Source organism: Canis aureus, chromosome 18 (genome assembly GCF_053574225.1).
Source record: "Canis aureus isolate CA01 chromosome 18, VMU_Caureus_v.1.0, whole genome shotgun sequence".
Taxonomy (NCBI): Eukaryota; Metazoa; Chordata; class Mammalia; order Carnivora; family Canidae; genus Canis; species Canis aureus.
The window spans coordinates 41,973,770-42,001,243 of NC_135628.1; the positions used below are offsets into that span (position 1 = coordinate 41,973,770).

The window sequence follows — 27,474 nt, forward strand, 5'->3', positions numbered from 1 at the left end:
GATGTAGATAATATTATTAATCTCACTTTGCAAATAATAAGGCTAAGGGAGAGGTTAGACAATTTTCCCAGTGCAAGTAATCTGGCTCCACAGTCTGTGGATTTAATCATTGCACATATTTCTTCTTTATATAATTAACATTATCTACCTTGTCTTCACATTCTCATTTACACATCCACAGGACTTGCTTGTATTTGAAAGTAGCTAAATATATATAAGCAATGACACCTTAGAATTTTCTAAAATTTTTGAGCTAAAAAAATTAAAGATTACATTTTCAATATTCTAGAATTTAAAAAGAATTTCAGGCAATTGTGATTCAACTTCAAACTTTTTGAGAAACGATCAAGGAGATTGATGATGTATAGAATAGTGTTTTCCTTTAATTATAGTCCTATACATGGTACAGCCGACAAGGAATTAAACTAGAAGTGAGAAGACTCCGCTCTAGCCTTGGTGTTGCCCCTAGATATCTGTGCTAGTTTAGATAAGTCATTTTCTTTTTAAATTAGTTTCTTAATCTAAAAAAAAAAAAAAAAAAAAAAAAAGTCCGTACAAAAATAAATGTTTTGCAGCTTTAGCTGGATCCAGTTCACCATTGGATTTAAATATTTTAATGAGGAGTTCAGGTATTTTCCGAACACAGAAAGATGCCAAAGATGTCTCTTTACAGCTCAACTGCCAATATTATGTAGTACTGGGGGGTTTTCTTTACTTTCTAACTTTCTACCGTTCTTCCCTGGCCCTAATTATCCATGGTCTTATGCTTGATGAAGGTTACATCCACCTCATGGTCATGTCTCTGAGCTTTCCTACCCTGCTCTCAGGCTCTAGCAGTCTGCTTCCTTGCACTTTATGAGGATCCTATACACCTTGGGGCTATATATCTTAGCCTTTTGCCCTGTACCTAGCATTCATACACTATTGCTGTGTTTCACTGAAGGCCCCACGGGAAAGAATTTATGGCTATGTGTGGACTTGTTTTGTGACTCATGTGGATTTCTTTACATCCTCAGCTCTCTGAAGAGTTTCTGAAAGACTGACTATAATTTTATAGTAGCTTACATGACATGTTTTTGTTGTTAAGGATAGAAATGACGGTCTCTATCAATGCTCTACATCAGGAAATGATTTGGGATGGGAAAATTTTCCCTGCTATATATAGCATGACCTTACTCCACAATGTTAAGGGTCTGTGATGCAATTCTTCTATTGAGGCTCACTAGAGACTCTACACATTACATAGTTTGACAATATATCCCTGGTGCAAGGCTATAAATTGTCGTTCATCCCAAGTGAATGTGTATACTTCCAATCCTCTATCTGATTGGGATTGCAAGAAACATTCTTGTCAGGTCATCAGTCTCATACAATATACCCAAAACTGTATTGATCTAGTTTAATAAATACATCATCTGGCATAACAGCTATAATTAGGGCTACCATTTCGGTAAGTTTTTGGAAGTGTACCATTATTCACCATGGTTCATTCTGGTTTTTGCAGAGGCAATATCTGCATTCTTTAGTTTTTGAAAGTGATACCAATCTCTGCCTTTCTACCTAGGATGCTTCTAGTTTACTATCTTGCATGGTGGGATAAAATTTCAGGGGCTTGCATGTGGCCTTTCCCACTCTAATGGATATTATTTCAAAGGCCAAGGATTCAATAAGGAAATTCTATCAACTACTAAATATATCCATCCTTTTAAGCATATAAATATTAGATAAACAATCACAAGGAGATCCATGGACTCATTGAATCTAATGTCAGATGGACTTAGGCCATGGTTCTATTACACACATGGTCTCAGTACACTTTACTCAAACAAAAGAGTTGATATAGTGTTGCTGTGTCCTAGATGCAATCTCTGAGACTAGGTAAATTAGTTATTTTTGCTGTGCAACAAAATATTAGCAGTTTTAAGCAACAAGCATGTATTATTTTACATAATTTCTGAGAATCGGGAATCCCAAAGTGGCTTAGCTATGTGATTCAGCATTAGGACCTCTCAGAAGGTTGCAATCAAATATTGGCTGGGACTGAAGTAATCTGAAGGCATGATTGGGCCAGGAGATCTGCTTCTATGATGGCTGACTCACATGGCTGTTTGCAGAAGACCCCAGTTCCTTATAATATGGACCTCTCAATAGAACTATTTGAGCATTCACATAACATGGCAGCTAGCTTCCTCCAGAGCAAATGATTCAAGAGAAACAGTAAGGAATATTTTTACCCCAATATGCAAAACAGTATTTTTACCATACTTTATTAGTTAGAAACACGTTACTAAGTATAGGGAGGGAATTTGGTTCCACTTCTTAGAAGGGGTATTTAAATGCTATGAAAATATTTTAAAACTGCTCCAAAAGGATTTCAGTGGAAATAATTTAATTGGAAAACAATCTTAGGAAATACTGAAAAGAGAGAAGAAAGTAAGACAGAGATAGAGAAGGGTAAGTTACCACTGTAGGCAACAAAAGTGTAACAGCACTAAGAAAGTTGGGAAAATATGTTTCAGAGTTTTCCTACCCAATGTGTGAGAGAACAGAATATTTATGCAACAATTCTCATCAGTCATTGGTTGACATACATCATGTATGTTCACGATTCATGCCCAGAACTAGTCACTGGCCCCAACAAACTTTAAAGGAACAAGGTTGCCAAGAAGGGTGTTTCTGCCATATTCCAAGAAGAGAAATATCTGTCTGAAACAGAGGGTAACTAGATATTGGTGAACCTAACTGGTGATGACCACAGCTCTTAAAGATCAAAATCTAATCCTAAAAAGAGCAGGGCCTAGAGTTTTTGCCACAGTGAAAGACTGGAGAGATAATAGAATTGTAGGGTTGGTCCTGGGGGAAAGGGGATAAGGTTTAAAACTGGAATTCACAGGGCCTCAGGGGAAGACATCAGATCTGGGAGTTTCCCTATCCCTCTGTCACCTTTACCAGTGAGTCAGAGATCTAACACTTAATAGATTGACTCTTATCATCCTGGCACTCACTACATGTTTCCCATACAATTAGCCATATTATCTATTCATACCATTAAGTTGTAGTGCTCTTAATCCACAGCTGCATTCATTGACAACAGAAGAAGCAAGGCCTGCAACTCTGCTGAGCTTCTTCTGAATTCCCCACGAGTATACCTATTTTCTATTATTAAGTGTGCATCCTTGATAATTATACAGGAAATGATAAGAAGGAGAGGAAGAGTTCTCAGCCATTGCACTTGGAAATGATCAAAGAGTGATGAAAACCATCTCCATTATTTGCTATCTTTCTGCTAACCAATATATCTGGCTAATGTGATTCCCCATTCCCCACACCATGCTAGATATCTAAAAATGTATTATATCAAGGAAGTACATGTGTTAAGCTTCTAATAAATAATCCCATTCATTTCTACCAATACTACTGGAGTATCTTCCAAATGAAATGTGAAGTGAAGATTCAGACCTTCTCTGATCATTAGAGATTTCATTACACTTGTCCATGAGATTGACATTGCTAACCCCAGTGCCTTGCTCAATTCAAAGGAAAGTAATTATATTTTGTCTCAATCCACCTTTTTGAATTTGTAATCTCAGAGGGAAAATGATCTCTTCTTCTCCACACATTGAGCAATGGTTTTGTGCATTTTCAGAGAGTTCCTATGTTTGTCAATCACTTCAAGTTTCACATAGAAGTCTTGACTTTTAACCAAGAGAAAAAAAAAAAAAAAAAAGATGAAGAGCATTTCTTTAAAGAAGCCATAATTTAGCAGTGTTGCCAAATTACATATTCAGTATTCATTTCTTTTTGTGTGTGCATAGATGGATATTACTAGTGTCTACATTGCCATAGAAATAATGATCAAAATACAGTAAAAGATAGCATGTTTCTCTAATATGGGAAACAGGGAATATTAGCCAAAGATCTAGCAGGTTCAGAGCATCTAGTCTTCTAATCAAAATAGAATTAGATCTTTGAAATAAAGTAATGGGGCTAGACAGAAAATTGATCATTTTTAATTGACTACTTCATTACTTAACCTCAGTTTTTAGGTTTTGTCCAACTAGAAGTTTCCTAGAGAAGCTTCTGAGAAAGCAGAATTCATGTTAGCCCATACTCTTTCTCTCAGTTATTCCTCACACCATTTTTCATTTTAAAATATTATTCATCATATTTTAGGATGATAATCCTAGTTTATGACATATGGCATAGAGAGGGGAGATAAGGAAAGTTTTTTTTTTTTTTTTTTTAATTTATTTATGATAGTCACAGAGAGAGAGACAGAGACAGAGACACAGGCAGAGAGAGAAGCAGGCTCCATGCACCGGGAGCCCGATGTGGGATTCGATCCCAGGTCTCCAGGATCGCGCCCTGGGCCAAAGGCAGGCGCCAAACCGCTGCGCCACCCAGGGATCCCAGGAAAGTTTGAAGATTGGCTATTAACCAGATATTTTGCTTTCATATGTCATTAGATTCATCTTTTGTTTACATTATATTAATATAGGTCATCTCTTTTCTCTTGACTGAAAACTTTCTTAAGACCAGAACTGTTTAGAAATATAATTTGGTGATGTGTTTCTAAAATTGGCTCTATCGTAAATATTCTTTGAATGGATCAACTTTGTTTTGTTTTGTTTTGTTGTTGTTTTTTGTTTGTTTGTTTGTTTGTTTTCTAGGTTTGTAATGAGAGTGAGAATATAGACAGGGGAGGTGTTGGGGGGCGTTCCTGGTTGGCTTGGTCACTAGAACATGTGAATCTAGATCTCAGGGCTGTGAATTCCAGCCCTGTGTTTGGCATGACCTACTTAAAATTAAAATAAGTATTTTTTTCTAAAAAAAGGAGGGGAGATACTGGAAATATATGATAAGTATTACTGCCTGGGGTCTCACCAATCAGAATGCTGTTACGACCAATATAATCAGTCTATCTATATCTGTACCATCTGCATAACTATGCAGTTTGAAGATGGGGCCACCAGTATAAATTGTTAGAATGTAGGAATATTGAAGAAAACATGTATTATACATATGTTTTTAACATCTCAGCAAAGCTCTATACATGTAGGATTAAAAAGTATAATAATATATTAAGATTCACATTCTTTTACCAAAAAGAAAGAAAAAGTGAAAGAAAAAATGTTTTATAATTATTAACCTGGAATAATGATCATTATTTCTAGTTCTCTTTAAACTCATGTTAAAAGATTTTTACTTTGGGGGCATCTGGGTGGCTCAGTTGGTTGAGTGTCCACTCTTGATTTCTGATCAGTTCATGATCTCAGGGATGTGAGATCGAGCCCCTTGGCAGGCTCCACACTGGGCTTGGAACATGGTTGAGATTCTTCTTCTCTCTCCCTCTTTCTCTACCCCTGCCCCCAGCTCACACACTCTCTCTCTCTCTAAAAAGAAAAAAAAAAAAAAGACCTTTAAAAGATTTTATTTTGTATGCAATACATATACCACTATGTATATGGTCCCATGTCAATAATCATTTTTCTACTGGATAACGGGATTTACGTAGAAATGAGTTTCATATGAAAACTGATTTTGGTTTATTGCTAGCAATAGATAATTTGGTGAAGTCTCCAACTATGCATAGGGGCCACCCATGATGAAAAGGACTCATTAATGCCCCCTGAACAGTGTCTGAGATGCTTAGTACTTCCAAGAAACTATCCCAATTTCAAAACAGAAAAAATAAGGTGACCATGGAGGAATAAGGTACATTTTGAAGCTATTTCAAAAGAGTAAGTGCCCTAAGCTTTCTTTTGTGTACTCAAAATAAAAAGAATTTATAGAATTTTTTAAGCTTTACATTGGATAAAAACAGGTCATAAGATTGCAAAGAAAAAAATGAACAAGAAATGAAAATGGTCACTCAGTAAACTCTAGGCAGTTTAAATTCTTGTTTGAGAAAGTAATCACAATTTCTCATTTGACCTTCCATCACTCTCAGTCACTCACCAGACACCTACAAGAAGAGAATATGCTTTGTCTAAAAGAGAATTTCACTTTGTGAGATCCTGAATAACTTGTGCTATACTCAATAGGCATGTAGAAGACAGAATGTGTATTCTGAAATAATGGCATATTTCATTTTCTTTCCTTCTTGGTAACTTTGATAGAACACTGGTGTATCAAACTCTTTACAAACAGGAAACTGATATTTACAACACTCTGCACTTAGCTGTGTGTCTATCCAGTTAAGATGACAATTGATTTGAGTTGAATCACTGAACCTTTGTAAGGCATAACATTTATAGAATCATATTGCCATAAATACTGTTTTTCAAGACTTTTTTACTACAACTCAGTAAAAACTCCATTTCTCACCATGGCCCAGTAAATATATTCATATGCATATATAAAACCAAAACAAAGACCCTTACTATACAGCTAATATTCTCTATTCTCTTGTAGTTGGGTCACTCTTTTTTGTTTTTTTAAATATTTTATTTATTTATTCATGATACAGAGAGAGAGAGAGAGAGAGAGCGACACAGGCAGAGGGAGAAGCAGGCTCTATGCCGGGAGCCCATGCGGGATTTGATCCCGGGACTCCAGGATCGCCCTCTGGGCCAACAGCAGGCACTAAACTGCTGAGCCACCCAGGGATCCCCTAGTTGGGTCACTCTTAAGCTGATATATTTTATGTTTCAATTTTAATTGCTTGTCTAGACCTTACTAAATAGATATTGCAATCCATCTAAAGCTTGTGTTATTCAATTTGGGAAACACTGCTCTGAAGATCTCAAATTATTATCTAGAGCTTTGTTCTGAATGGGAAGAAATCAAGAAAGGGAGTTTTCTCATAGAGATGATGAATTTTCTCTTTAAAAAAAAAAAAGCACTCTTTCCTCTAAGATAACCTAGTAATCCAAGTGAATAGGTATGTTTCAGGCACAAGGACATGTCTAACTCCATGCCATTTGCCAATCTCTAAAGCTTGATGGCAAAAGTCCAGAACATCACAATGTTGTGGGCAGTCTACAGTACTACATTTTAATTTATCATGCAGTTCTTCTTTATTGCTTCTGGAAATGAAGTTATGCATTAAATATAGAAGGACCGAAAGAGGCAATTGCCTCTTTGCCTGGAATAAGGGCTTGAGGAAGAACAAGGGGAATCTTAAGGTCTGGGAAATGCCAATATGAACCTGATATTGTGACATTATTATCAAAAGTGTGACATTAACATCAATGTCAAGTATGATAGGTGTTACTATAGATGGCTGATGGAGGCAAGATGATCTCATAGATCCATAAACCTGCTTTCAGGACATACTTAGTACTATCTTTATGCCAAAAAAGCATATTTGGAGCATCTTCCTGGTGCCTAAAGTTGATTAGTATTTATTTCATTTGAATTTGCCTTTACTTTTTTCTAATGTTCTACTTTATTCTTATACAAGTTCCTAGGCATGCTGCCTCTGTTTTAATAATATATATGTGTATATATATGTATATATATATACACATATATATTCTTTTTTACTTACAAATTAAAGTTTTATGGCCTCTGAAGCCCTTCAGAAGAAAAAGCATGCACAAAAGACAATGTTTTTCTTCTCTTCTTAAAGGAAAAGCAACAAAACAGCATGACTAGAAGATTTTCCCCTCATTTAAAATATTTTTTTCTGGAAAAAATATTATTTGTAGGGTCAGTGTAAGGATTTGGTGGCATTGTTTATTTGATATGGTCTATTGTCTGGCATTACACATTATCTGACTATGGTTTATATTCTAGTAAAAAGGGAGGAAAGGGATCAACTTTTTTTTTAAAGGGATCAACTTTTTAGAACTACATTATCTTATTCAGCCTTTTGAAGTTTTCATGCATATTGAAGAGAGAGCTTTAGATCCCCAAAGGTTTAATGATGCACCCATATTAAATAAAAAGAGTCTTTTTCCTAGTAGGCTTAATGTGGAGAGAAAATGAAGAAACAAGAAAATTCAATAACAGAAGCTATACTGAATTTAATACAAACATATCCAGTCATTCCAAACAAATACATTTGATACACATGAAAATTCTAATCAACTGAAAATAGTTACGTGAACACTAAGATCATCTTGTTCCACAACTTTATGCTGTCTTTGGAATAACCTAAGAAAGTATTAAAAAAGAAGGCACATATAGATAGATGGATAGGCTATGAATGTGTTCTTACCCCTCAATAAGATACAGAAACTGGATAATTTTACTCTTTTAAAATCATTTAGAAGACTGTCTCTGTTAGAAATATGATTTATTTGCGATTAAAATTTTTATATCTAATAGGGTATAATTCGGTCAAATCAACCCTAAGCACATTATTAAATAATCACTTATTCAACAAGTAACTTGATTTTTATCTTACTCTCACATCCAAATTTTTATTATACATTTGAGTGAAAGCTCCTCGTTATTGTAATAATATTGGAATTAATCTGGATAAGAAAAATATGTATTTGATGTGAATTTATACGTGAAATATATATATTCTATGGTGTGTGTGTGTGACTGTTACTTTTTAATGTGAAATGAGCAATCTTAAAAGATATCATTAGCAATTCTAATATTGCTGAAGTTAAATCTTCTCAATAGTAATATTGAGAGCCTTAGAGTTAACTGGATATTGAAAACAAACTTAATTACTTTAGTCTTAAAAGAGTCCCTACATCATTTCTCACAAAGACATTTCAAGTCATGTGTGACTTGGTTCCAAATACTATAGGTCTATATTATTAATCTTTGAATGCCAGACCAAAAATTAAAATTAAAAATCTCCCAACTGCAAACCTTTAGCAAATATTTATGACATAAGCATAGTAGAATATCTAAGTTTGCTACCTGTTAAAATAGTTTGCTTAAATTATCGAAGTTTTGCTCATTTTCTTATTCTATGTAAACCAAACTGTTTATTAGTATCATCAAAAGACACCCATTGAATGAACAAGAAATATTAATATTCACATGCCATTTTGCCATAAAAGATCCATGGTCCAGGAGCTCTGTTCAGGCATTTCCATGTGACTTCTAAGAAGGCCTGTTTGAAGTCTAAGCAAATCCAAGTCAGTAGATATTAGAGTAAAATCTAAAATTCTATCTCTCCTGATTTGTTTTTATTTGAGGCTAAGAATGGCATTTCAGTGCATTAGAGTGGCAGATTCTGGGAAGATGTAGAAATTGTAGAAATTGACCAAATAGGGACTCATAACCTGCTTTGACTTGAAGCTATTTGGGTCCATGGGGTTAGGAAAAAAGACTCCTTCATACAGCCCAGCCTAGCACTCTTGGATTTTGAGATAAAACCCTAAGTTACTATAAAATATCCCATTGCCTACTTTGTCTCCTTTGTGCTTGGATTCTTTTTGGGAGCTCAATGGGGTCTAGGGATGTTTAGACTAAATATTATGTTTAGCATTGAACCCAAACATTATTATTCATCTGGTATTGTTTCAGTAAGCCAGTAAGAACATGCCTAGGAATAGACATTTGGAAAATAAGTTACAGTGTAGAAAGACTCCTCTACCAAAAGTGGCTTCTTTTTAAATCTGAAAATGAAAATGTACTTTCCTTATATTAATAGCCTTGGGGATCCAGAAAATTCTGGGATTTTAAGATGTTAGATCATTTAAAAACTTGTTGATTGAGAGTCACTTGGAGGGAACCGGCATCTGGCCACGGCCAGAACTAAGATTTACTTAGGGGAAATAGAGGAGACTTATTCTTAAGCCTCAGACCAAAGGGAAGCTCTTTTTCTTAGATCCCAAATCCCACAAGGAGTCAGCAGAACTCATACCAAATCCTCAGTGGGTATTGAAGGCTAGAATTTGTTTGTGGAGTGAAGGCAACTTCAGTCGAAATGAGGGGCATGGGCATTGGTTGGTGTTGCAGATTTTGCTAACCTGGTTTATTTTGTTTTGGTTTTCCCTATTTGTTCATTAAAAAAAAAAAAAATTAGCCCTATGAACTCTCTATTCCAGTCTATTTCCAGACTGTTCTAATTACAAAAGAAGATATAGTAGAAAAAGAATATTGTGTTATAATGTTTTTTTCATTCAACAAATATTAATTGAGCACCTAGTACCTGCTAAAGTCAGAAATTCATTCATATTCCCAGAGAGTTTAAATGACTTCAGGAAATGAGAAGACAGGAATTCAGGAGATGCGAAGGAGTAGGGTTCCAACATGAGGCAGAGGATCTATTGCTTCTCATTTGGCCCTGAGGAACTAAATGAGAAGCAATATATCCTGAGGGAAGTATCTAGGAGCATAGATTTTGGCAGCAGAGACTTGACAAGCTTCTTCAGGCTTCCAAAAGATTTTAGGGAAGGGCAGAAAATAGTACACTTAACCTCTTATTATCAGACTTCTCTCAAATCTCTCTCAACCTCTGGAAGATTGATAGCTGGAAAAGCCGAAACTAAAGGACTCTATATATTTTCTATATATTTCTGCTGTCTTAAATTATTTCTTAAAATAATACTAATGCTCTCTTAGCTATCAATTTCAGTCTGGATCTAAATTTTAATATGTACTAATTTGGGGGAGATTCCTTTGCTCAGGGATTATTATTGTATAAGAGAAATAGTATTTGAAGTATAAGTTACAAAAAAAATAAAGTATAAGTTACTGCTTTTAGACTTTGGTGTCTTCTTGACTTCTGAGAATATTTATAGTTAAATCAATGTTATCATCCTGTGTTGTGTGACATTCTGGAACCTAAAAAAGTTAAACTATATGAGAAACTGGTCCTGTTAGTTAATTATTGCTATACAACAAACAATCCTCAAACAACTTTTATTTGCTCATGACTCTGGTTTGGGTATTTAGGCAAAGCTATCTGGGATAGCTTGTTTCTAGTCTATGAGGTGGCAGCTGGGCTCATTCATGTGTCTGTGGTCAGTTGGCAGCGGGGACATACACTGGCTGGTCCTGGATGGCCTCACTTTCACATATAGCTGTTGGCTTGGGCTTTCAGCAAAGGCATTTCAATTCTTTCCCACATGGCCTCTTCATATGGCTAATTCAGACTTCCTCACCCAGTGGCTGGATTTCAAGATGTGACAGCCCAATGCACAAATGCTCATCAAACCTCTGTTTGCACCACATATGCTGATGTTTAATGGAACAAAGTAAGTCATGAAGACAACTCCAGAGTCAATATGGGAAAGAAGACACAAGGGCATAAATGGTTAGAGGCATGACTCATTGGGGGCCATTAAAATAACAATATAGTTAACATAGTTGTTGTGGGAATAATTCCTCTTCAGTGACAGCAAAGAACTCAGATTATTTCTGTGCAAAATAACATGGGCTAAACACACACACACACACACACACACACACACACACATTCACTTGAATGAGGCTCTTTTAGGTAGAGCCAAATAGAATAAGAAGAAATGCTAAAGGGAAAAACTTTGAAATATCATTTCATTGTGAAAAAAAAAGAATGATGTGAGCAAATTTCTCCTTAGCAGAAAAAAAGTAAGAAAGTTGATTTGTCCTTCCCTATGGAAATAAGCATTTTCCCAATAATTAAAGAAGTTTGACAGTATTATTTGGCATGTAGTATTTATATGAACATGTATACCATTGTCTGGTGAGCATGACTGGACAGCAAGGAGAATTATTCAAGACAGGAAAGAAAAGAGATGACAGATTCTTGATTTGATGTCACCTTAGAGTTAACCTAATGTTTTATCTTGACTGATTGCAGAAACTTCTGAAAGAATTATAAAAGATTTGAGGGTGTGGTGGTTTAAAATATGTCCACAAACTTTTTGATAGCCCTTCCTTCCAAGTGGCAGTTTTATTTCCCTCTTCTTTAGTCTGGGCTGGATTCAGTGATTCACTTCTGATGAATGATGTATGGCAGAGGTGATGGTCTGTGATGTGCAAGATTAGGACACAAAAGGCATTTTGGCTTTCTCCTCTTGGATCACACACTCTGGAGGAAGCTGCTGCCTTGTCATTAAGAACTCAAGGAGCTCTATAGAAAAGCCCATGTGGTAAGAGACTGGACCTACAACCAACAGCTATGTGAGGACACCATCATGGAACTGGATATCCCAGCTCCAGCCAAGCCTTCAAAAGACAGTCATACCACTTGTTAAGAGTGAGTGCAACCTTATGAGAAACTCTGAACCAAAACCACCCAACTTAGACATTTCCAGATTCCTATCTACCAATGAGATAATAAATGTTTGTTGTTTTAAAGCTCTTAAATTTGGGGGATAATTTGTTATACAATAGAGTAGGGAGGAGTTGAACTTCCTCTATCCATTAATCCCAGATGCATAAAATAAAGTACTTGAAAGTGCTCAAGAAAATAACCCCATGATGCAGGTAGGTCTTACTGATCTTTGTTTTCATCTTTCCCCATGAGAGACAGCCTCACCCTTAGCTAATCATAGACTTGATCTTTAACCCCAGAAATTAAGAGAAGAACTGATACATGCAGCATTTTGGGCTTATAGAGAAAGAAACTCCTCCTCAACCCCTCTCCTCCTTACTGTGCCTCAGTGATGAATCCAACTCTGGTGAAAAGTACTCTAGCACCAATAAAGTGCATGTATTACACTGAATTTTGCAGAGAGGAAACACTGGTTAACAAATCTGGCACAGAAAGGGGTGGCCCCATTTAGATAATTCCCATGAAACCTAGATGGTGACCAGCTTGAAGCTTCTGCCACAAAATTGGGCCACGCAATCTGTTTCTTACTACTCTTTTTCTTTTCTAGCTACAAGTTTGAGATAAGCCCAGAACTTGTTTTCCTTCAAAAAACAAATTCTAGCTCTTTCTCTCTCCTCCCTTTCTTCTTCTTCTTGCAAACTAGACTTGGCTTCTTGTTCCACCAGGAGAACACTTAGAATAGACTCTTTTGCACAACTCCATTCTAGGCAGTGGAGGCAAATACCAATCTCTAATCTCTTGCTCACTTGCTCATGTTCTCACACTCTTTTTCTCTCCCTCTCTCACTGAGCTTCTCTCTGACTGCTTTTTCTCAAACACAAGCACGGGTGTTGTCATCAGTGCGAAGTTCCTAGATTCCAATAGGAATCTTGAGGGGAAGTAGCCTACTCTGCATAAGGAAAAACAGCTTTTCTGTGAACTTTAGCTACCTATTTACAGCTTTACATTGGGTTCTAAAGCAAAAACCCTAGCCAAGAATGAAATATCACTTTGCCTTCTTTCTGCACATATATGTCTTTGGGACTTTTAAGAAGAGGCAGAAACAGGGCTCAGATGTTACTTGGTTATAAGTGACCAGGTTTCTTTAAATTCATATACAACTAAGTGAAGTAGTAATTGTTGGCTTGCATTATTTGGGGTATCAAATTAAGAAACAGAAATAGTGTCATCAGCCGAGATAAACTGCTTCTCATATAGTCAGGTTAATGCTAGTAAAATGTGAGGAATTACAGAATTATTCAAGCAAGAATTGGGCACTGTAATAGCAGGCAGTGTCAAGTTCAAAGTAAGGCACATTGGAAATAGCAATTTAACATCCTTTGTCCTGATTTTGTAGTTTCCATACCCAACTCCCACTATTTGAGGAGGCAGGTTTGCCTGAGTATGAACTGTGGAATTGGATCACAGCTGATAAGCTGTGAAATAATTTAACCACTTGGAGAAAGAAGAATAAAAAAAGACCCAAGAGTTATCACTGTCATGACAGCTTAACAAAATCTTCTGTTTGGTGTGAAAAGAACTTATAAAAAGCAAAACTCTAGTCAGTCTAAAGTGAGTATAATATATAATAAAAGTATGCTTTGAGTGTCTGGTAGATGCCAAATTCATTATATGATTATCTCATTTAATTTTCATTAAAAATGACTGTGAAGGTAGCACTATTATTATTGCTGTTTTACAGATAAGGAAACTAATGCTTAAAGAATTTAAATGTGTTAGTGATGATCACACGAAGAGTCAGGAGGCAAATCTAGGTAAGCTCACTCCAGAATGTCCATTCCTAACCACCTCATTATTGTATCTTGAACAGGAAAGAATTCTGAAAATACGTACTATTAAATATAGCCAGATTTCACTCATGGGAATACTTAAGACCTAATGATTTCAAAGAAGAAAAATGAGAATACTTATTTACTATGTCTTTTCCTGGCTACCAACCTAGTAATATAAGATTCATCTATCTCTTATTCTAACATCATGGATCACAGGAACTCCCATCTTTCCTTTCTGACTCAAAGCTGGGTTTCCAGGAGATAGTCTTCATGTAGATCAAAACTGCCAACTTCTTCCATGTTCAAAACACAGTCTCAGGTCACCATGGTCATTGTCCTACCTAGCAGTTCCAAGCGTCTAAGAGAAAATCTATACTCTGTACCCATCATTGTTGCCCAGAGAAGCCATTGTAAAATGCTCTTCCCTTACCTGCATCATGAACAGATGGTTTTCCTATCCACATCAAATGTTCTGGCATTGAATCCACAAGATAACATTGCTCTAAGCCCTCAGCTTTGAACAGGAATATCAGCGACATCTGCTGTTTGACTCTGTATTATTTCCTTCTTGCTTTAGAACTCTGGCATTGAGCCTGAGGGAGATAGCTAGACAAATCTGAGTATCACCTCACTGTGACAAAATGTAAGTGTGCTCTCTTCATGTCATGAAGATATTTTTCCCTGGGCCTTATGAAAATCAGGGAAAGTTGAGCAGGCAGGGCTGGCGGTCAGCCCCCAGAGTGGATACTGGTTTTCTCAGGAACCAGGGTCCTTAGTACCTCATGGAAATGGCCCCTGGCAGGTCCACTAACCAACCCTCAAAAAATGACCAGATAGGGATCCCTGGGTGGCGCAGCGGTTTGGCGCCTGCCTTTGGCTCAGGGCGTGATCCTGGAGACCCGGGATCGAATCCCACATCGGGCTCCTGGTGCATGGAGCCTGCTTCTCCCTCTGCCTGTGTCTCTGCCTCTCTCTCTCTCTCTGTGACTATCATAAGTAAATAAAAATTAAAAAAAAAAATGACCAGATAAAACTGAATCTGCAAGAGACAGAGGGTATTATTCTGGCATTCTGGATATGTTGTCATAGACACATCATCACTCAGTCATAGGATGGCCAATATATTACAACCTATTCAAGTTTCCACTTATAAAATATATCCTCTAGGGGAACCTGGGTGGCTCAGTCAGTTAAGCATCCAACTCCTGATTTTGGCTCAGGTCACGATACCAGGATTTTGAAATCAAGCCCTGCATCAGGCTCCATACCAAGTGGAGAGTCTCTCTCTCTCCCTCTGCCCCTCCCTGTTCTGTGTGCTCACTCACTCTTTCTCCCCTTCTCTCTGTCTCCCTCTCTAAACAAATAAACAAATCAAATGCATGTTCTAGCTTTGTATCAGATAGTTTATGATAATATTGTTAAGTATTTTTTTATTATTAAAAGCTCAACAATTCTGTATAAATTACAATCTTTAGGAAATCTTCTAATTGAGCATAAATTTGCAAGGCAAGTTTGTGGGGAAAGGATGTAAAATAACCTTTTTTGAATCAATTTGGGCTGTCTTTTCTGACATCCCTGGTACACAAAACTCACCAGTAGGAAGAATGGACAAAAAGCATAAGAAATATAACGCCCTTTGGGAAAGAAGAATTTGAGAACTTAACCTCTGTTCTCCAAGATTAAAATTAAGGAAGATTGGCAGGACAGACTGAGTTGGCCCCTCTGAGGTCCACTGGCAGTATGGATTCTAAAGATCTCCAAAAGAAGTGAACTAAGTGGGAAAGGGCAGTTTGGACTGTTGACATAGAACCTCGGGGTTCACAGGAAACACGCCAGGACTGGTTATAGCACAGTGAATCTGGAACTGGAAGCCCTTTGGGACTTAGCCAACTTGCTTTGGGAAAAAAATGGTTGAGCATGTCAGTTATTCTACATCAGAACCTCTTGGTACTGTGGTCACCACAAAGCTGGGAAGGATATCTCTACAGAGTGGAATTAGCATTCTAAGTCTTGTGTGGGACTTGTCCTGAACAGTGTCACTAGGTGCAACAAGAAGCAATAACAAGAGTAGACTCATAAACTTCCAGTTGTCTCTCAGTCTGGCATTTGGAAATAGGATTAAAATTTCACTCTATTAAAACTGAATAAATCCTAGGATTCTTGGACAAATTTAATATAAAAGGATGCAAGAAACATTTAGTGGCTTTCTAGCAATTAAGAACATTTGGAACATAAATCAATTTATAATAGGATTATTTATACATATATTTCCCCAAAATGATGAAATTTCCTTATATTGGCTTTTCTGCTCACCTATCTTCCTGTCCTGGCTGCCTTACTCTTGTTCCTCAGGATCATCTCCCAAATGAACCACCTATACCCAAGTCCTTGTCTCAAGTTCTGCTTTAGGGGAACACAAACTAAGGCAAGGGCTTTGAGAAGCAACAGTGGAATAACCAAATTCAAAGCAGGGACAAAAGCTTGAGCAACAGCACAATAGTGGAGTAGAGGGTGTTATCAAGATCATCTAAGTAAACTAGCATGGCTCTAGCATAGTCTTTGAAGTGAGGCAACAATGAAGAGTACACTAGATAGAAAAATTTTGTGAGAGCTCAAGCTAGAAAGTTCCAAACTGTAGAATGATTTGTATGTCAAACTGAAGAGTTTGGACTTTATTTTTTAAACATGTAATGATTCATAGAAGGTTTCTGAGCAGTGAAATGGCAGTTCAGATGTGTATTTCAGGGAGACAGGTCCAACAGAGGTATGGAGGACAGAGAAAACTGGGGAAATAGAAAGACACTTTAAAAGACTACCACATGTTCCAGGGGAGAAAAAAAAAATAAGTCCTTGAATTAAGGTAGTGGCAGTAAAAGTGGAAAAGAGGGTAAATATTTGAGAGCTATTTAAGAGATAGAATCAACTGGAAGGCAATATAATGTAATTGCTAATAGTGCAAACGCTGGAGTCAGAGTGCCTGAATTTCAGTCCTGTATCCATCACTGCCCAGGTTTCACTTGGGGCAGAATCTTAAACTTTCTAAACCCTGGTTTCCTCATACGTAGTGTAGGAATGTTAACACTAAATACCTGATAGGGGTATGGGGTATTAGTTGAAATAATGTTGAGTTCTGGGCAGTGTCTGGCAGACCATCATCATCAAGACCATCATTATCATCATCATCATTATCATCATCATTGACTGAGTATAGAAACCTTATAAAAATAGATGAGACAGTAGAGGATGAAAATCCAGAGGATAGGGCAGCCGGGGTGGCTCAGCAGTTTAGCCCCGCCTTTGGCCCAGGGTGTGATCCTGGAGTCCTGGGATCCAGTCCCATGTCGGGCTCCCAGCATGGAGCCTGCTTCTCCCTCTGCCTCTCTCTGCCTCTCTCTCTCTGTCTCTGTGTCTCATGAATAAATAAATAAAATCTTAAAAAAAGAAAAGAAAGAAAGAAAGAAAGAAAGAAAGAAAGAAAGAAAGAAGAAAGAAAGAGAAAGAAAGAAAGAAAGAAAAGAAAGAAAGAAAGAAAGAAAGAAAGAAAGAAAGAAAGAAAGAAAGAAAGAAAGAAAGAAAGAAAGAAAGAAAATCCAGAGGATAAAGACAGAGTTGTCATGGAAGTCAACTAACCTGGGTCAAGGACTGGTTATTGAAAATGTGGGAGCAGGGTCTGTATGACAAAGGGTGGGGTATTCAATTAGAAGATAGACAAGTTTGGCAGGTTTGTATAAATAGTGTGATTTGAAAAAGGAATTATTTTTCTCGTTGGCAGGTAACAACTTCCTAAACAGTTAGGGATTTCTTGCCATACTGCATTTAATCAAAGTCTTTTTTTCTGAATTAAGTAGTCTTATAGATTATATTGCACTGAGTTTCTGCCATTGGGAAACGAGAACTTATATTATTTTGTAAATTGAATTATTTTCTGAAAGCACTAATTTGGAGGACTGAATACTAAAAATTCCCATCACTGGCTTGGAATTAACTTAGTAATTTTCTTATATTTTATATTAGTATAACAGTGTGCTGGTATACTGACTGTGACAGCGTTGCTAATTGTCTTCCCCCAAATCCATTCTTTCCATTCATGCTTAGTAAAAAGAACCCAATTTTATTTGGATGACAATGTTACTAGCTAAAAAACAACATGTTGCACATTTTCTTGTGAAAATATGTAGCTCAAGTTAATGAAATGTGAACAGAAGACTTGTGTAAGACTTCTGAGAAACTATAGCTTGCCGCTAAGGATGACAGAGCACCAAGATAAAGGGAGTTTAGATCCTTGATGATCCTGGAGTCATCACATGCCAGGCAGGAGCTGCCTACCTCTACCCATCACTATGAATGAGCTAGGACTTTCTTATGTGTTAAGGTCCTATTATTTTGAGTGTTCCCATTTTATATAACCAAATCTGACTCTAACCATTACAGGACAAATTAAATTGAACCATCATTGACCTAAGTTGTTGTCAAACATTAGGTAATCTCAAGTTAAAACTGGAGTAAATAGTTAAGTAGACGATTCAAGTAATTAAAATTTATAAATGGAGTTTATAGCTGAGTTTAATCCATGAAGATGAATATAATAATTATTTGAAAGCTGAGGAATGAATCAAAGTTAGGAAATAATAGGAAATTCAATTGTCTTGAATTTGTCCACATTTCCAGTATTGTACACAGAGCATAAGGAACAAAGACAACAAAGTGTTTGGACTATTTCCATACATAATTACCATTCTTAGGATAAATGGAAAATGTTCAAATGCAACAAAAGTGCAGAAATTCATTTTAATCTCCAATATGTACTGAAGTATCTATACTTTCCTTTTATCATTTTTTGAAGAAAGTGTGCCATTTCTAAGGTAATATGATTCTTAAAGATAAATCTTATGATAATCCACTATACATACAATTAATAATAAAAGAAATAGCAGATTGTGAAAAAAATCATGAATATGCTTGCTAAAATCTCTTCCCAGAATTTTGCTATAATTTGGCTATAAGTTTTCTGTTTTATCATTTATGTGGGGTTTCTCAACTGATTGCATTAATTCAAGACTGAAAAAACATCGAGAGGTATTGATCACACAATATGGTATTTCCAGAAGGCAAGAGAGGGAAAGAATGGAACAATAATAGGTGGGACAGCAAGTACAAATCTTCTTTGTAAATTGGAAAAAAATGAAAAAATAATAATTAATGAGATATAGGATGTAGGTAATCAGACTCAATTTCTGTCAGGAAATGGAGAAGGCAACTCCAAATAGCACGTTTCTTGGCAAAAAAAGAAACCGATCCATTTCAAGTGTCACACTAATCAGAAAGTATCACTTGTACCTTCATCTTATTTTGTTTTATGCTTTATTGCAGAGTAATTTATCTAACCCTACAACTTCAGTCATCACTTGCTTACAGATGAGTTTCAAATGTCTATCTCCAGGCATCACTTCTGCCCTAAATCCTAGATCTGAATACTTTTATCTTCATTTGAATGTCAGATAAGCATCAACAACACAAAGACATTAAAAATGGAAAGTAACTTTTTTTCCCCTGCCCTCCTCCCAACTCACATACTCTCTACGTTGGTTAATGTCATCACTTTTAGTATCTCTTTCTACCTACTGTCTCTCTCATCCCCAAATGGACTTAATCCTGCAAGGTTCCTTTTATTTATTTCCTCCTTTTCATTGTCATTGCTAATGACCTAAGTTAGCCACCATTACCCCAATCTCTCAGACCACTAGATATCCTTATAACTGGTCTCCATCCTTTTTGTCCCTTTCCCCTTCAAGTACAGTTTATTTTCTAAAACCCAGATCTGACCATACTTAACCTCCTTAAAAAGCCTTCAATGACAATCCATCCCTTACCACCGTTATATTTTTACCTCCTGTCACTTATTTCTCATGACCTTATGCTGCGATGACATGAAGCAATTCACGTTTCCTCAAATAAGTTATGCACTTGGGGCCTTCATGACTTGCCTGGTGCTCTTTCCTCTGCATGAGATGCCTTTACTTCCCTTCTCTGCTGTTCATACTGCTTGTATATGTACATCTGTGGCACCTTCTTCGCACTTCCATATGACAATGAATTGATCTCTCTTCTTTGTGCTCTTAAAGCATTTAATATACACCTCTATTAAAACATTTATATCTTGTGTGGTACTTAATTGTTTACTTCCCTTTCCACCACTAGACTGTGAGCTCTTTCAGAGCAGAGATCTTATTTTATTCATTTTTATATCCTTAATATATAACACCCTATCTTGTACATAGAAGGTGTTTGATTTTCCAAAGTTGCTATAAAACATACAGTCATGTTACCCAAATAAAGGTTGTTTTTTGTTTTATATATTTTCCTTTCTCCCTGAAAAAAAAAATTATCCATTACTATAGTTGTATTCTCAAAAGGTAATGATTTGAAATAAGCAGAGAATCAAACCTGGGAGATACTCAGATTACTGTTGCATTTACACGGCACATTTTAAGTTCACTATAGTGCTTAATAATCACCCTAATTATTTATTAAAATTTAACTCTCTTTTCCAGTTAATTAAACTTGCATTTGGTAAAGCTATCCAATTTTGGCAGATAAGCAGCTTTTCTATGCGTATGTATATGTGTTAAAGGCTGACTGGATACAATTTTTATAGCAGTAGAAGTTTCCAAATTCCTCATTCTTCTTAAATACATGGCAATATCACTTCTTTAATATAGGAGGGCTCTCCCAAGGAAACAGTGAGATCTATTGCCTCTAAAGGGGTAAGTCTTAAATAATTTAGAGAATTGTTATTTTCTTCCTTTATATATTCACATGCTTATAGATTAAAAGTACTTTAAAAAAACAAACACATAAATATTAAAAGACTTTAGCATGGGTTTTGGTCCTTCTAAATAATTTATCCTACTATGAGTAAATGATCTAGATTTTATCCTAACAACAAAAAAATGCAGAGCCCTTATTACTTCAGACATTCCCATCTCAGAAACATACTAATTCCAACACAGTGTGTTCCTCTTTTAGGAGAAATTTGCCTTCCTCTCTGTTTTTGGATGCAGGTGCTATTTTTGGAGTACACAAGCAGAGGCAGACACATTTTACAGATGTGCAGAGTCTCTGGAACTGCTGATATGATTCTGGAGCTTCAATCACAAAAATATCACACTCCAGTAGGAGTCAATCTGCTCGTGCACCATTCTGTAAGTGGCTTCCTCTGGACATCCAAATTGGAATGGCATTGAAAGTCGATTACAAGTTCCCTTTTATTTAAGAGGGCTGTAATTTCTTTCTTTTTAAAACAGCTTTTATTATGTAATTATAGAATATTTTAAACATACCAGAGAAATACAGAAAATAACTTAGCCTTTCATATAACCATCATCTAGATTTGACAGGTGTTAATATTTTGTCATAATTTACTTTAAATGTTTTTAAGAAATTAAACTGTTTGATATCCTAACTACCACTCCCCATCCTTTCTCCTTCTCTTTCATCTAAGTGGTAATACACAAATAGTGGAATATCTAATTTATGAATGTACCTTATTATAATAAAAATATAAAGGGCTTCTTTTAACTAGGGACTTGACAATTACAAAAAAGAATGGATTCATTTAAATTTGTGAATCCATACTCTATAGTCTAGAGCAGGAGTTGGCAAACTTTTTAGGTAAACAGGCAAGATAGTAAATATTTCAGGTCTCTGTTGCAACTGCTCAACTCTGCTTTTGTAGTGCAAAAGCAGCCATGGATGACACACAAATGAATGAGCATAGCTGTCTTCCCATATACATTTATTTACAAAAACAGATGGCAAGCCAGATTTGACCTACAGAGTGTTGTTTGCTGACCCTTGCACTGGACAGTCTAGATTGAGCTATTTAATCTTATTAAAGCTACCTAAAGCACAAGTATATTTAGAATAAGCTATAATTTTCACTGTAGTTCTTGTAATAACTTCTCCAAAAGAGATAAAAATTGTTTCCAATATCCATTCTCCCCTTCTTTTATAGCGATACAATTTTTAGTCCCTGGTGGTCTGGAATAAAGATTGATTTCCCCATTGGATTTTTCCCACACTTCTTTGTAATTTGTGGCCATAGGACTAAGTGGTACCCAATAAGTACAAGAGTCACATGATAGCATCTGTGAACTTTCCTTAAAAGAAAGCTGGCGCATACTGTTTGATACTTTTTCCTATGCTCTCTGCATCCCGCTGCTTGAAATGTGGTTGCAATCACTGGAACGCTGTCTTAGCTTAAGAGGACACGAGCCTTACCCTAGGAATGAGAGCAACAAAATGAAAGGAACCCAGGTCATTGGGAACTTGATAGGACCAGATCCTATTAGCCATATTATCCTTCAGATGCCCATCTCATTACATTTTTTGATGAGAGAAATAGACATTAATATTATTAATCATAGTTATTTGAGGTTCATGCAGCCATACCTAATTCCTACTGATCACTTTCAGCAATAGACATCCTTAGATCCACCCAACATCAGTACTCTTGTCTAACGGAATCTCCTCCCTGCACATCCAGATTCTGCATTACTCACTTATTTCACCATGGAACCAGCCTAGGGATTGATCATATTTATTTACTTTAGGAAGTTATACAAAATGTAAAGGCAACATCAGTCTCGTCTCCACAACTGTTCAAAGCAAAGACCTGAAATGCTATACAGAAACCTTAGCCTTTATTTCCCTGATTCTGACTAATACTAATACCTTTGGTAGACTCAAATGGTAAAAATTTCAGTGTGCCTTGTTCTAAATGCTTGAACCTATTACCCTAAATAACAAACTTCTTTTAGCTATGTTGTCAGGTGTTATCTCTACACAGACTCTGCTATAATGGCAGTTGATGTCACTTGGGCTGCCATAGTTGTGGCTGAAAAAAAAAAAAAAAACAGATTCTAGAGTGAGCAAAACCTGTAAAGAGTTACCCCAATGCACAAAAACCATCTAATCTATACTTTGAACTTCCTATCATATGTCACCCTAAATATAACATCTTGGGTTTGGAGTAATTGACTTCATACCTGTTTTTATGTAAAACACTTTCACTCATCAGATCCTAGATGATGACTGGAAGAGGTAAGTTGCAAAGAGAATTACAATCCCAATTTAAATGTAATTTAAAATAAGAGAAAGATAAGCAGATACAATTAATATTTCAAGCATGGAAAAACTACTAGAGAGAAAAGAGACAGAATGTTAATGTTGCTTATCTGTGACTGGTGAAGTTATAGGTGATTTATTTCTTCCTTTTTATTTTCTAAATATTCTACAACAAACATTTATTACTTTTGAAAACAGAAAAAAAATGTATAATTCAAGTTCCTGAAAAACTCGATTAAATAAAGAAAACACGTAGAATGAAAAATATGAGGAAAATCAACACGGCACAGCAATTAAAAGCAAATAATAGATCAACAGTTCTCATTTATCCGCAATAATAGAAGACAATAGAGATTTAGCTCCCCTAAAGAGCAAATGACCCAATGTTCAATTTCACTTTCATTGGTTTTGGACTACCTGTGCAATTAACCTTCCAATCTTTTCTTCTCTGAGCCTATGAATCTCAGCTTCCCCCTCTGTGAAATTGTACCCATTGCTTAGAGCTGCCAAGGAACTGAAAATTGATATGAAAGCACCTGGATTTCAATTCCTAGCAGATGAATAATCAATTCCTATCTTTATAATAGCAGATGTTCAGTCAATTCATGAAATGCTATGTAAGTGCACACTGAGCATCGGTGCCCTATGGGAAACAAAGATAAATGGGAAAGACTTCACCCTCTACCCAAGAACATCACAATTGAGTTAGAGGGTAAGAAATAATCCAAATAGTTACAATGCAATGCTCCTCATAAGAGAACACAGCACAGTGAAGTTCAGGGGCAAATTAAGAAAGTTTTTACAGAGCAGAGTATTCCAGTGTAAAGACATAAATAAACACTCTAGTAACAGGAATGAAAATTAGGAATTCTAAAGTTGGCTATTGCACCAACTATGTGATCCAGGACAGGGTTACAAACCCTTTCTGAGTTTCAGATTCATCCTTTTTCCAATTAGGAGGATTTTCCCAGATGACCTCTAAGGTAACTTCTGCTTTTATAACAAACAACACTGATATAGTATTTCATGTAAGAGTTGATCTAATCTCTTCATAGCTACCACTATAGCTACAGATACATACATATATATGTGATAGCGTATGTGTGATACATAGTACAAGGACATATATATGTTTAATCTTCATATTAACCTTAAAATACAAATGCAATTATTTTTTTGTCTTATTTTTCTGCTGAGGTACTGCATGAAGCATAGAAAGATACATCACCTAAAGTCACATGACCAGGATTCGAATCCAGGCACTTCTCAGTCAGTACCATCTGAGTGAAGCCTTGAAAAATGTTTATGATTCTATTAGAAGTAATGAAAAAGGAGTGCTTTCCGGAGTGGAAACTCACCATGTTGCCAAGCAATAGAGCTTTAGGGAGGCAGCATGTGATCCAGAAAGAGTACACCCTCGGACCTAAACACAAGAGTCGGAATATTTGTTCGTTTTGTGACAGTAATAAATTTCTTTAATACTCTAAGCTTTAAGTATCTGTAAATTAAGGATAACAGGATCTACCTTGTAGGGCTAAAATGAAGATCAAATACAATCATGTAAAATGCCAAACTCCATATCTGACACATAGTGGGTACGTAATAAATTGAAGCTATTACTACTAGTGGGTGAATAGCCTAGTGCGGCCAAAAGATGTCAGAATAGGGTTAGAAGTGGACAATGATTGGCAACAGAGGCTGGTAAGATCTTAAATGTCCAGAAAGTTTAGATTTTTTTATGGAGTTACTTAAGTTTTCAAGGAGGCTGTTTTGTATGTCTACAGTCAGTATTAAACTTGAATTTCATGAGCACTCATGCGGTGGGCAGTAGGAAGATGTCCTGAGAAAGGATCCTGTGCTAAATAATAAAGATGTATGGGAAATAATCCAAATCTATTCATGAGGACATTGACTCTGACCTCCCAGTTAACAGGATTGTTGAATTTTCTGGATAAAAAGATACATTATTATATTCTGGAACTGTCGATTCCTTAAAGGCTGAAATTATAGAAAGGAATTTTTAAATAGGAAATGATTGAACTGCCTTTATTCATTTATCATCTAAAGGTCAATGTCAAATCTATGACTTTTCATCTCGAGCAAATAAGGATGTGTCCAGGAAAAAAAAAAGATGGGAGAAAAAAACCCATAAACTGAAAAAAAAAAAAAAAAGAAAATAGTCTGAATTTAACCTACTTGGACAATCACAAGTTGAGAATGAATGTGGAGTCAGGCAATTCCACCAATAAATAATCAACACTTTCACTGAATATGGGCTATATGCCTTACACTTTACTAAAGGCTTCACATGCTTTATTTTGATTAATTGCCACAGCATACTCATAGCTAAGTATTTTATTTATCACCATTTTTTCAAATGAGAAAACTGAGGCTCAGAAACAGTAATTTGTCAAGAATATTGAGATGTTAAATATCTTGAACCAGGTTTGAAAACCAATCTTGTTGCTTTATTATTTACTGCAAAATGATAACATCACTATCTGTACCACTTCTACCCACATCTTAACCATCACCACCACCACTGTCACAACCACTAGCAATACCACCATCACCATTATGACTACCACAACCACCTCTTCCTACATTATTACTACAATAATGACTATCACCAATACACCTACAACCTCCATCACCACCAATACCACCACTAATACTTCACCAGCAATACTCCCTTCTTCTCTAAGGAAGACTACCTTCTTTAGACTGAATAGTCTTCCAGAAAAAAATATATACTCATAATTTATATTACTTTATATATTTATATTACATCTCCTAAGAATAAATTTCTCTCCCAAATTTCCCCTACGTGAGGGGGCATGTCCTCATCAACAACACTCTTTTCTTAGAACAACTGTCTTATAAATGGTTGCTAAGATATTTTGAGATCAGGAAAACAGAATTAATCCTATTTCCAAAGCCATACAGTAAATGTATTCTATAGATAAAGAATATTTCTAAATTTTAAAAGAATAATGTTTATAAGATGAAGGGCATACTAAAGGGAAATGATTCTAAAGCTTTACTACTCAAAGGATGATCCATATACCAGCATCATGGGCATGGGAGCCTGTTAGAAAGGCAGAGTCTCAGGCCCTGGATCTGATATATCGGAATCTGCATTTTAACAAGAGCCCCAGGTGATCCGTAACACATTAAAATTTTAGAAGCCCTGCCCTAAATCCCTTTAATCAAATCTATCATTCTGCATATAACAGTGGGTGATTTTTGTCTGTTTTTTTAAATAGCTCAGTCAGCCTCATAAGAAATAGAATAACGTTTATTTTTAAATAATAGTATACAGCTGTTTTTAAAAAGCTAAGAATCTAGCTGGCTGATCACTGAGTGATGGAAATAAAAACACATATTCTTTCTTAGGGGAAGGCAGGCTGCTATAAGAAGAGAAATTTTGAGTATATGGGAAAGCAGTATTAGAAAAGGGTTAAAAAAGCAAGGTAAAATATGAACAGTTATTTGAAAGAAACAATAACATAGAGAAAACATTCTTTAAATAGAACAGAAATAAAGAGGACATGGGAAAATGCTGCCCCCCTTTGAAGTAGAGAAGGGAAAGCTGGTAAAAGCTGACGCTAAAGTGGCAGAGGCTGTTAATGAGGTTCTAAAGACGTGTTTTTCACTCCCGCCCCGCTGTATCTAGTGATCTGTAATCAAATTAGTACTCTGTAGTCAATTTTTAAGAACAACAACCTCTGTGACTAGGGTAGCTTAAGAATCACCCCCGGGATGAAATACCTGCTCGCATAGCCCCTTCCTCTCTGTTAATCCTTGCTCCTGGCCATGCTCTTTCTCTTTATGCTGAAACTCGCCTTCATCTTTTTAGTTTCCACCTTTGAAACATGCGTGCACCCTCGTTATCATCTTCCTCTCTAAATAACATACGCAATTAAAATCAATTTTTGAAGTATGCTTAGATGCCTACCATGGGCCTATCCTTCTATCATTGAGAATCCAGATTTTAGGAAATTAGAGAGGCCCACCTAATCTGACGTAAAGCAGTCCATCAGATTCTTCATTCCTTAGGAATCGGCATCTCTATTGTCTATTCCTGTCTTCTCCTGCCACCCAGGATTGGTGCTCACCGGGCAGCAGATTCCAAATTCTATAAAAACATTGTCGTATGTTTAAGGCCTCAACGTTAGCAACTGGGTCAATTATTTTCTCTCCCTATTTTTATTTTGCCTTTAAATATCTTTTTCTCAGTGTTTTATCCTGATTTCATTTTATTTTCTACCCTTTACATGCCCTGGCCATGCAAATTATCATCAAAATAACATTTTTTGCTTAAACTGTGAACTGGAAAGAATCTGTTATAAATGGTTACACACAATAACCAAAGAAAAGTTGTGTGAACAATATATT

The 27,474-nt window shown here is 36.1% G+C and overlaps 1 protein-coding gene across 14 annotated transcripts in view; it reads right to left on the minus strand.

Annotated features, from left to right (window-relative positions):
- The window catches only part of GNGT1 (G protein subunit gamma transducin 1), a 340,050-nt gene extending 312,867 nt beyond the window's left edge, over nt 1–27,183 (minus strand). For 6 of the 14 annotated variants that reach the window (XM_077856935.1, XM_077856901.1, XM_077856902.1 and 3 more), the window contains exons 1-2: nt 27,093–27,183; nt 24,435–24,499 (exon numbers count right to left, since the gene is read on the minus strand). The gene's annotated coding sequence lies outside the window, so the exon portion shown is untranslated. Of the gene's footprint in view, nt 1–24,434; nt 24,500–27,034; nt 27,062–27,092 lie in introns of those variants that run through there. The other 8 variants (XM_077856909.1, XM_077856907.1, XM_077856926.1 and 5 more) reach the window with 7 other exon arrangements.
- Nucleotides 27,184–27,474: the final 291 nt, after the last annotated feature.